Here is a 13114-nt window from a genome sequence, read left to right as displayed (position 1 = left end):
TCATTTGTAAAAAAAATTCTAAACAAAAAAAAAATCACTGCTTCAATCATTTTAAATTTAAAATTTTTTTCGTTAAAAAGAAAAATCTATGTCCAGGTGTTTTTAAATAATGCAGTGGGATCTCATCATCCTGTTTAAAAGTGTTTGATAACCCAAGTTAGAACAAACTGAGGTACAATAAAATAGCATTCGTTTATTGATACGTAGACATTTACATACATATTATAGGTATATATATAATGTTTTACAGATGTAGACTTTGTTTGCCTGACACGACATGCACCATGAGGATTTACCGTTATCACAAATAATATTGTTTTTAATTTTGTTGGACTATTATTTAGTCCAAGTATAGCACTTTGAGCATGTTTAATTATATTCGAACAAAGTTTACCAATTAAAAAAAACACGATGGTAATTACCATATATATTTATTTATTTACATATATTTTTTATTATTTTTTAAAGTAAAATATTTACGCATATTGAGGACGGTAGATGGCACTGATAACATATAAATCTTTAAGCCTAGCGCTCTAAAAAAGAATTTCTTACTGTACTGGGTAAGAGGACAATCGTGAATACATTTATTTATTTATTTATTTATTTATATACACTTTAGCACACCAACACAAAAGTAAAATAAGTTTAATTAGATAAAAAAAATAATAATAAATTTGCATTAGTTGCAACAGGCGGCCTTATCGCTAAAGCAGCGATTACTTCCAGGCAACCTTTGGGCAGAGGACTAGAATTGATTGTTATTGGGGATATGGGCGCAAAATAAGTGCTATCAGTCATAAACATAAGTATATATTATATACAATATTCATACATACACATATACATACATATACCTACAAATACATTAAATGACGTTAAAAATTATAAATAAAAAAAATTACTAACAAAACCACGCTTTTATAGCTAATCGAACTAAAAAAAAGTAGAAAATAATTTTTAATTACAAAGAGTTTTTATTACAGTAGTAGAAGATCGAACAATCAATCATATTAATGAATTACTTCAAAATAAAACCACCCAAAATTTTTGTGCTTTTGTTTTTTTTTTTTTAATTATTTAAACTAAACTATTCACTTAAGCATGTAATTTTATTTAATTTTTTTTCCGTATTATATACTTTGAATAATAGCTAAATAAAAGAATATTTATTTTAAATGCTGGGCGTATGAAGGTTCATAATCACCTTGGACAGGAAGTAGAACGTGGAGAGAGAACGACAACGGCAAAACAGAATTTTTCTAGAAACTTTTTAATTATTAACTAGCGACTCGCCCGGGCTTCGCACGGGCAATGCTGATACTAAATATACTTACAGAATGTCTTTATTTAAAACGTTCACAGCTTTTTTGTTATTAGACAATACAAAACATGTTTTATTTAGAAGTTAAACGTCCATACCACGTTGAATACACCGGTTTTCGTCCGATCACCAAAGATAAGCAACGTCGGGTGCGGTCAGTACTTGGATGGGTGACCGCCTGGGAACATCGCGTGACGTTAGCTTTTTGTTTTTTTTTTCAGTTTTGTTTTTGTTTGTTTTTTTTCAATTAGTTTTTGTAATTTAGCTTAACATAAAAAAAAAAAATTAAAGATTGCATAATGAAAATAATTTTTTATTAGAATATCTATTCTTCTTCGAAATTCGAGATACGAAATGTAAACAGTCTATAATTTAACAAAACACATCATGTTCTTGCGGATAATTTATTCTTTCATGGCATACACAAGAATGAAACATTAAAGGACTTTTTTACAACTTACAGAAAACGTCGTGAAAAATAATATTTATAAAATACTAGCTGTGCCCGCGGCTTCGCCCGCGTTAAAATCAGTTTGTTACAAAGTTTTCCCGGCAAACTTCCAGTGAAACTCTCATCAAAATCGGCTTTGCCGTTCCGTAAACCTTCCTCTTGAAGCCCTCTCTCCATTTGTGAAACCGCATGAAAATCCGTTAAGTAGATTTTGAGGGAATCGGTCACATACGCTTTTGGGAACTTTGTTTTATAATACACTAACTGTTAACCGTTCTACGTCCGCGTGGTTATGAAGATATGTATTACTATTAAGATACTTAACGCAAATTATTTTTTTATTTCAGTCACTTGAAATGCTTATCACTCTGAGTAACTTTTTCAAAGGCACAATTTAGTATAATTTAATAGTTATTTTTATAAAACCTCTCTATACACCACATTTTTAGTTTTATTTTCAGGCTGCAGTATGAATAACCTATCAGGCGAACTTGTTGCTACTGTATATGTTTCATACAAACTATCAACCCCAATTAAACCCCCTTAGCGATGGAATATCGCAAAATCCGTTCTTAGCGGACGTCTACTAACTATAATCTACCTCCCTGCCAAATTTCATCTTTGTCCATCTTGGATGGATGGACCATCCAGCGGTTTTGAGTTCTCGTGATGTCAGTCAGTGACCTTTCTCTTTTATATATATATAGATTACGATGTATTATTTGGACACTTCCTCGCCATCTATAGAGCATACATTTTAAATTTCAAGTCTCTTACCTTAATAACATATGACTTTCATACAAACTTCCAACCCCCGTTTTATCCCCTTATGGGTCCAGTTTCGTAAAATCCGTTCTCAGCAGATGTTTACGCCCTATAAGGAACCTATCTGCAAAATTTCAAGTTTGTAGCTGTTATAGTTTCAGAGATTTCGTGATGAGTGAGTCAACCTACCATACCCCATTTTAACCCCAAAAGGGAGTTGATTTCTAAAGATACATTATTTGAACACCTTCTCAACATCTATAGAGCATACATTTTAAATTTCAAGTCTCTTACTTCAAAAACATGAGACTTTCATACAAACTTCCAACCCCCTTTTTACCCCCTTAAGGGTCGAATTTTGTAAAATTCGTTCTTAGCGGATGTCTACGCCCTATAAGGAGCCTTTCTGCCAAATTTCAAGTTTGTAACTGTTATAGTTTCGGAGATTTCGTGATCAGTGATCCGACCTACTATCCCCCGTTTTAACCCAAAAAGGGGTTGATTTCTAAAGATACATTATTAAGACACCTTTTCACCATCTATCTATAGAGCTTACATTTTAAATTTCAAGTCTCTTACGTCAAAAACATGGGACTCTCATACAAACTTCCAACCCCCATTTTACCCCCTTAGGGGTTGAGTTTCGCAAAATCCGTTCTTAGCGGATGTCTACGTCCTATAAAGAGCCTACTTGCCAAATTTCAAGTTTGTAGGTGTTATAGTTTCGGAGATTTCGTGATGAATGACCTTTCGCGTTTATATATATTATAGATAGATATATACTACGTTCACAGCTCGACAAAACAGAGCCACCTAGCGTGTACTATAGAAACTACAAAGATTGTTAAATTAATATTGATAGTATTACATTGCAAACTAATAACTAGATAGCGCTTGAACGGAAATCTAAATCTTTAGATTTTTTAAATTAGTTTTGTTTAATTAGTTTTTTTTTAATGAGTTTGCCAAAGAAGTTTCACTTCTGACATGTGTACTTTGTATACACGCAATTCTTTTATTTATAGTCTATGTATGATGGCTCACATCCTATTACTTTTCTACTGCTTACTGTTTAACCCCAAGACGCCTTGCTATTTAAAAGCGCTGGACTCACCATCGAATTAGAGGAAATAAGCTTTAGTTCGTAATTTAAAGCATGCAATGTTAAAATTAATACGCCTGAACGCTTTGAAAATTAAAATGTAAATAAAAAAGGCATGGGTACTTAAGAGCCTATGGATGTTAAAACTTATTTTTTTTTTTAAATAGTTACGTAGTAAAATATATCTTTATGTTTAAATACTTGATTTCAATATAGTACTATTATAGACACATACACAAATTCTTTAAAAAAAAAAAGAAAATCATTTAATCCTGACGATCCTTATTTCTAAATAATAATCTAGTAATCTTCAATATTTAGTAAAATGTCAAATCATTGGAATACTGATATAAGATAGAGTTCAAATCAAATCTGAATTTTTGAAGTAGGTCAAAATGAAGTCTAAAGGAGTCGGTTACAGACATACAGGTGAAGCTAATATAAAGCGTGTATATTTACACGTTTTATATTAGCTTATTATTTACACGCTTTATATTATTTATTCATCTTATAACGATCCAATAGACGAGTACAACGACAACAAGGAACACGTTGCGAGAATGTAAGGTCTATGCTTCAATCTATTATTGCGGGATATATTATACTCGGCGATTTCTTCCAAGATTTGCTTTGAAATTTATTAGTAATATTCTAAAAAAACTAAATGGTAAGGCTATAGACAATCGGGGTCTAATTATATTTAAAAAAAAAACGCGCTAACGCTCACTCATGCTCCGTTCCGCAGCGGAGGCTGCCTCAGCCGCTCCTCTACGCATTCGTTCGCGCGCTTTCGCGCGGCGGGCGAGGGCTACCCTCCATCCGCGCCTCCGGCTTCAAAAAAAACACTAGGGGGCAGACCAAGACCACGTGGACAGTGGGGTGCTCCGATTCGGTTTTGGGTATTTCGCGAATTTCTATACCTATATTCGAGCCCCCCCCCCCCTCATTCACCACCTCTCCCCCAAAACCCATAAATTAGATCCCGATTGTGTAATAGCCAAAGCATTAATGTATAACGGCCACTGACCTGATGGCATCGCATTATTTTGCTGCGGCGTTGAGACCAACGCTGCAAGCAGCAGGCGTATTTAATCTCCAATTACGTAATTTCAACCAGAGTTCAAACAATTCGACTTACATACAATCATTTTCACGAAACATTTCACTTCACTTTACATACAAATTATTAAGACGTAAAAAAAGTATCTAAATAAAACTGTATTAAGTCACATATCGTTAATAACTACGATTATTTTTACGATATTTACTAACGAATACATAAACAAAAGGCGTCCGGAGGAATAACGTCTAATGACTAACGGTCATTATGAAGCACAGGGGTAAGACTGTCATATTAAGGTTGTTCAAATTATTATTAGCCAATTGCACAACGCGCTGAAACCGTTACTCGTACACCTTTTTCAAATCGGTTCATTCCCTCTGGGAATGTTTTTGGGGATACATTTTTTTTGAGTATTTTCTTGGGAACTCTTAATTCGTCAGAACATAATATATTTTTAATATTAAAAAAAATTCTTCATTTATCAATTTACGAATATATTTTAGCAATTTATAATATATAATTCCTTACTAAAGCAAAGTATAAGAAAAAAAAGGGAAAGTATAAAAAAATATTTTCAATCTTAAAATACTTTGAAAAATAAAATCTAATAAGAAAACCATTAATCTGACTGATTTTTAAATAATTTCAATTTTTGGTTTAGGGGGTTTTGTTTCCAATTTAGCGCGTACATACAGTTAATGTAAATGGTTTGACAAGTTACGCCTATTTGAATGTCACTTAAATTATGCATTTAATTTCATACTCAACTTTATATTTAATTTTTTTTTTTTGTTCTTAAGCCAATCAAATGTTAAATGAAATTAATATGAACCAAGGTTTAGTAACGTTACCAATTACCATTAGAAAATAAGTTAATATTTATTGACATCTTACATTAAGTTTAAATTTTTTTTACAGTAATTATGAGACGGAAACGCTTTAAAACGCTAAGTTTTACCGGTAAATAGAAGACAGACTAATTGTCACATAAACTCTCGTAGATAACAGAGTTTAACTTTAGTTAATTTACTTAGACCGGTTGATAATACGTCGTTCACGCCATCTACAACCTCCGCTAGTACTATTGCTGGTGATAGCACCACACGATCACTTTGAAAATCAATTCTGTTGTCTTAAAATGACTAGATATGGGTAGAATAATTATGTATCATTAAGTTAATTACATTTTAATTAGAAATAATTCAGACATTTTAAATAAAAATGTATTCGTATGCGGCCGCCAGTAATTTGAATATAGCATGTCTTGCGTTTATCAAACACGTAATATTCAGGTCACACTATGACATGACTGAAATTTCCCTTCAACGACAGTAGCAAAAGACCTTAAACATTATTTATATTATCGTCTTCATCATAAAACAGCAGCAACTCATCTTTATGTGTAAAAGAAAGCACATTAGAACTACATAATTATTGATATCTACCAACAGATGGCATGAGGTGCCGTTTAAATCGCGCTAGCGTTTCGTTCAGTTTAAAATGTGTTTGTTTAATAGGTTATCGAAACTAAATAACTACTTATATTAAAACTTACAAATTATAGTTGTAAGATTAAAGCAATATATACTGTAATAGTATCCAGTTTCTGGTAATTATTTTAATTATGTGTATATTGGGAACTTGGTTATCTATAATTTTGTAAAGGTTACCACCTTTTATTTACATAATTTTATTTTTATTACATAATTATTTATACAAATAAAATATGCAAATAAAAAAATTCGAACGTTTCAATAGTCACGCGAGATTTATATCAGATAACCTACCACTAATCGAACACAACATTCTTATAAAATTACTAGCTGTGCCCGCGGCTTCGCCCGCGTTAAAATTAGTGTGACACAAAGTTTTTCCGGCAAACTTCCAGTGAAACTCTCATCATAATCGGCTTAGCCGTTCCATAAGCCTTCCTCTTGAAGCCCTCTCTCCATTGATGAAACCGCATTAAAATCCGTTCCGTAGATTTTGAGGGAATCGATCACATACACTTTTGGGGACTTTATTTTATAATACACTAACTGTTGCCCACGACTACGTGCGCGTGAAGCACGCGTCGCGTTTAACAAAATGGTTCGTTGAATTCGTCAGAATTGTGGTATGAAATAATGTAGTAATAATGTAGTATTGTAGTGTAAATATGTTTAACTATACTGCATGCAATTCAGTTTTTAATATGGTTCTACGTAACTATATGTCACAGAGTAGCGTAACGCACGCTCCTCCGTGACTCCGTGAAGACAGGGGTAAATAAAAAGTATTCTAGTAACGTAAAGGTTGGATATTGTAAAAAATATATATTTTTGTACTACTTATAAGTGATCAATATAAATGTTTCTTGAACACATATCGTTGCAACACATTTATTTTGCTTTAAACCGACCCTGCTGTATAAGTTTCATACAAACTATCAACCCCAATTAAACCCCCTTAGCGGTGGAATATCGCAAAATCCGTTATTAGCGGACATCTATTAATTATAATCTACCTCCCTGCCAAATTTCATCTTTGTCCATCCTGGATGAATGGACCATCCAGCAGTTTTTGAGTTCTCGGGTTGAGTGAGTCAGTGATCTTTCTCTTTTATATATATAGATTACAATGCATTATTTGAACACCTTCTCACCATGTATAGCGCATACATTTTAAATTTCAAGTCTCTTACTTCAAAAACATAGGACTTTTATATAAACTTCCAAGCCCCGTTTTACCCTTTTAAGGGTCGAGTTTCGTAAAATTAGTTCTTAGCAGATGTCTACGCCTTATAAGAAACCTACCTGCTAAAGTTCAAGTTTGTAAGCATTATATGGATGGAAAGGTATGGAAAGGTAAGGATAGGATGGAAAGCAGTTGTAGATGCTAAGATACACTATGATGTTTACTGGTCAGATCATTACCCATTACAAATTAAATGTAATTTAAATACAATTAGGAGTGAGTTTGTTTGTAATGATACTAATGAAAATAATGATGTTATATGGGGGGAAAGAAATTTGGAAGAGATAGAATTATATCATGAGCAGTGCGATATTTTGTTAAAACGTATAGAGTTTCCCGAGGTGTTAAATCAGTGTAGTAATATTAGTTGTTGTAATCAGGAACATAGGATTATTATTGATAGTTTGTATAGTAATATTGTTAATGTATTAAAAATTGCATCTAGTCGAAGCTGTAATAAAAATAATAATAAGAGGAAAAAACATGTTGTAGGATGGAACAAGCACGTTAGGTTAGCACACCGGGACGCGCGATGTGGGTTTCAGGACTGGGTTCTATATGGTAGGCCTAAAACGGGAGATATATATAACAACATGGTCTATACTAGAAAAGTTTTTAAGGAAAGATTGAAATGGTGCCTAGATAATAAAGAACAGATACAAATGGACATGATAGCTTCACATCATTGTAATAAAGACTTTGGGAAATTCTGGAAACAAACGAGTAAACTGAATCCCAGGTCGCGAGTTCCGGTTAGTGTGAACGGTGTTAGCGAGCCCTCTGAAATTGCAGAGCTCTTTAAAAACCAGTTTAAAGTAGAATCTGTACTTGTTCCATCGGAGGAATATTCATTGAATCTGGGAGATGATTCCAAGTTAGTTGAACAGGTGGTATTTTCTGAGGTGGAGGTAAAAGCAGCTATAAAGAGCATAAAGCGCGGAAAATCACCTGGACATGACTCCCTAAGCATTGAACATGTACAGTATGCGGGTGAGCATATGTCTAAGGTACTGGCGTTGTTTTATACTGCTTGCGTGTGTCACTCATACCTACCTGAAGAAATGATGAGGACCCTGGTGGTACCTATTGTGAAAAATCGTACAGGGGATGTCTTTGATAGACGTAACTATAGACCCATATCATTAGCTACCATCATTGCAGAAATACTGGACAGTATGCTCAGTAGCCGATTGGACACGCATCTAAATCTGCATGACGCACAGTTCGGATTTAGACCCGGACTGTCCACTGAAAGTGCAGTGCTGTGTCTTAAGCATACTGTCCAATACTATACGAACAGGAACACACCAGTTTATGCGTGTTTCCTGGACCTTTCAAAGGCGTTTGATTTGGTGTCTTACAATAAGCTGTGGCATAAATCAAAGACAGAGACCACACTACCTGAAGGCCTTATACGTCTATTAAAGTACTGGTACGGTAACCAGAATAACATTATTAGTTGGGCGGGCTCGCTGTCGGAGCCATACAGGCTGGAATGTGGGGTGAGGCAGGGAGGAGTGACCTCGCCGAAGCTTTTTAGCTTGTATGTGAACCGTCTTATTGAGGAGCTGAGCAGCACCAAAGTCGGATGCTCTATAGATGGTACATTTGTTAACAATATAAGTTACGCTGACGACATGGTGCTGCTGAGCCCTTCAATCAAAGCCCTTAGAAAATTATTAGGGATCTGTGAGAGGTATGCAGTGGCTCATGGCCTTAGGTATAATCCCGAAAAGAGCGAAATGCTTATATTTAAAGCAGGTAATAAATGTTATCCCACAGTACCGTCGGTAACAATAAGTGGCACTTCGCTTAAAATAGTAACAAAGTTCAAGTACTTGGGGCATTGGGTAAATGCTGACCAGAGCGATGATATGGACATGGAACGGGAACGTAGGGCGCTGGCGGTCAGAAGTAACATGCTTATCCGCAGGTTTGCAAAGTGCACAAATGAAGTTAAAATAACTCTATTCAGAGCATACTGTCAATCTTTTTACACTTGCAGCCTGTGGATTAAATATACTAAGAAGGCCTACAGCGTCCTGCGTGTCCAGTATAATAATGCGTTTAGGGCGCTGTTGGGGCTCCCGCGACACTGCAGTGCCTCGGGGATGTTTGCAGAGAAGCATACAGATGGCTTTTATGCAATTATGCGTAAGCGTGTGGCATCTCTGTGGAGACGGATACGCGCGAGCACAAACAGCATCCTGCGTACAGTTGCGGACCGGTTTGACGGATCCATAATAAGGCATTGGATCACCATGCATGTTATGCCGTCGGACCGAGCCGCTAAATAAATTAATAACATTAGCATGATAGGTACATATGATATGGATGAAAGCCACGAAGAGTGAAAGGAGGATTGAATGATACTGATTAACTTGATATATATATTTTTTCATGTCTATTTTGTATTCTGTGTGTTTTAATTCATTGTATTAAACTCCTTAATTATAAATTGTTAATAGTGATAATGAAATGGTAAATAAATTAATAATTAAATTATAATTCAAATTCATATAATATTTAAAAAAAAGGAATGCACATTTTAGTTGTTTTAAAATTGTTGTTATTATTAAGAAATATTATTATAGTTATTGTTAATTCAAAATTTATTAAAATGTAATTATTTAATTATTTAAATGTAATTGTACTAACATTACATTATAAGCATCATTGTTACTAATACTATATGGGCTAGTCCCGAAATAAAGATTATTATTATTATTATTATTATTATTATAGTTTCGGAGATTTCGTGATTAGTGAGTCAACGTAACATCCCCCGTTTTAACCCCAAAAGGGAGTTGTTTTCTAAAGATACATTATTTGGACACCTTGTTACCATCTATAGAGCATACATTTTAAATTTCAAGTCTCTTACGTCAAAAACATGGGACTCTCATACAAACTTCCAACCCCCATTTTACCCTCTTAGGGGTTGAGTTTCGTCAAATCCATTCTTAGCAATAGATTACGCCCTATAAGGAGCCTACCTGCTAAATTTTAAGTTTGTAAGCATTATAGTTTCGGAGATTTCGTGATTAGTGAGTCAACGTAACATCCCCCGTTTTAACCCCAAAAAAGAGTTGATTTCTAAAGATACATTATTTGAACACCTTGTTACCATCTATAGAGCATACATTTTAAATTTCAAGTCTCTTACGTCAAAAACATGGGACTCTCATACAAACTTCCAACCCCCATTTTACCCCTTTAGGGGTTGAGTTTCGTAAAATCCGTTCTTAGCGGATGTCTACTTCCTATAAGGAGCCTACCTGCCAAATTTCAAGTTTGTAGGTGTTATAGTTTCAGAGATTTCGTGATGAATGACCTTTCGCGTTTATATATATTATAGACTAGCTGTGCCCGCGGCTTCGCCCGCGTTGAAATCAGTGTGTCACAAAGTTTTCCCGGCAAACTTCCAGTGAAACTCTCATCAAAATCGGCTTAGCCGTTACCTTCCTCTTAAACCGCATGAAAATCCGTTCAGTAGATTTTGAGGGAATCGATCACATACACTTTTGGAGACTTTGTTTTATAATACACTAACTGTTGCCCGCAACTACATCCGCGTGGTTATAAAGATATGCATTACTATTAGGATGTTTAGCGCAAATTATTGTTTTATTTCAGTTACTTGAAATGCTTATCACACTGAGTAACTTTTTAAAAGGCACAATTTAGTATAATTTAATAGTTGTTTTTATAACACCTCTCTATACACCACATTCTTAGTTTTATTTTCAGGCAGCAGTATAAATAACCTATCAGGCGAACTTATATGTTTCATACAAACTATCAACCCCAATTAAGCCCCTTAGCGGTGGAATATCGCAAAATCCGTTCTTAGCGGACGTCTACTAACTATAATCTACCTCCCTGCCAAATTTCATCTTTGTCCATCCTGGATGGATGAACCCTCCAGTGGTTTTTGAGTTCTCGTGATGAGTGAGTCAGTGACCTTTCTCTTTTATATATATAGATTACGATGCATTATTTGGACAGCATCTCATCATCTATAGAGCATGTATTTTACATTTCAAGTCTCTTACTTCAAAAATATAGAATTTTTATATATTTTTGAATATAGAAATTTTATATTACCAATATATATTTTACATTTATACACGTATATTAATACTATTTTGATTATTTATGTATGGATATTTGTACTTATATGTGTATTTGTATGAATTAATGAATCTATCATACACTATTTTTATTCATCCTTAAGAATATTGTACACTTCCTATCCGTCACTACTATATCATGTCCTGTGTCCAAAGGTTATCTGGAAGAAATCGCTCTTCAGCGATAAGATCGCCTTTGTACATCTTTTATTTTGTAATTACTACTGTTTGTTTATATTTTGGTGTACAATAAAGAATATATTATTATTATTATTATTAATATAGAACTTTTATACAAACTTCCAACCCCCGTTTTACCCCTTTAAGGGTTGAATTTCATAAAACCAGCTCCCTTCTTAGCAGATGTCTACACTCCATAAGGAAACTACCTGCCAAATTTCAAGTTTGTATCTGTTATAGTTTCGGAGATTTCGTTATGAGAGAGCCAACCTACCATCCCCCGGTTTAACCACAAAAAGGAGTTGATCTCTAAAAATACATTATTAGGACACCTTTTCACCATCTATAGAACATACATTTTAAATTTCAAGTCTCTTACTCCAAAAACATAGGACTTTCATTCAAACTACCAACCCCCGTTTCACCCCCTTAGGGGTCGATTTTCGTAAAATCGGTTCTTAGCAAATGTCTACGTCCTATAAGAAACCTACCTGTCAAATTTCAAGTTTGTATCTGTTATAGTTTCGGAGATTTCGTAATGAGTGAGTCAACCTACCATCCTCCATTTTAACCCCAAAAGGGTGTTGATTTCTTAAGCTACATTATTTGGACACCTTTTCACTATCTATAGAGCATAAATTTTAAATTTCAAGTGTCTTACTTCAAAAACGTAGGACTTTCATACAAACTTCCAACCCCCGTTTCACCCCCCTTAGGGGTCGAGTTTCGTAAAATTCGTTCTTAGCAAATGTCTACGACCTATAATGAGCCTACTTGCCAAATTTTAAGTTTTTAGGTGTTATAGTTTCTGAGATTTCGTGATGACTGAGTCAACCTACCATCCCCCGTTTTAACCCCAAAAGGGAGTTGGTTTCTAAAGACACATTATTCGGACACCTTTTTATCATCTATAGAGCATACATTTTAAATTTCAAGTCTCTTACTTCTAAAACATAGGACTTTCATACAAACTTCCAACCCCCGTTTTACCCCCTGAGGGATCAAGTTTCGTAAAATTCATTCTTAGCGGTAGTTTACGCTGTATAAGGAATCTCCCTGCTAAATTTCAAGTTTGTAGGTGTTATAGTTTCGGAGATTTCGTGATCAGTGAGTCAACCTACGATTCCCCGTTTTAACCCCAAAAAGGGGTTGATTTCTAAATATTCATTATTTGGTCACCTTTTCACCATCTATAGAGCTTACATTTTAAATTTTAAGTCTCTTACTTCAAAAACATAGGACTTTCATACAAACTTCCAACCCCCGTTTCACCCCCCTAGGGGTCGAGTTTCGTAAAATCCGTTCTTAGCGGATGCCTACGTCTTATAAGGAGCCTACCTGCCAAATTTCAAGTTTGTAG

The 13114-nt window shown here is 34.5% G+C and overlaps 1 pseudogene; it reads left to right on the top strand.

Moving 5' to 3' along the window:
• Positions 1-1408: 1408 nt before the first annotated feature.
• On the top strand, positions 1409-1527 carry LOC123668023 (annotated as a pseudogene).
• The last annotated feature ends 11587 nt before the right edge of the window (positions 1528-13114 follow it).

This window comes from Melitaea cinxia, chromosome 29 (genome assembly GCF_905220565.1).
Source record: "Melitaea cinxia chromosome 29, ilMelCinx1.1, whole genome shotgun sequence".
Lineage (NCBI taxonomy): Eukaryota > Metazoa > Arthropoda > Insecta > Lepidoptera > Nymphalidae > Melitaea > Melitaea cinxia.
This window is presented reverse-complemented; position numbering and strand designations above follow the sequence as displayed.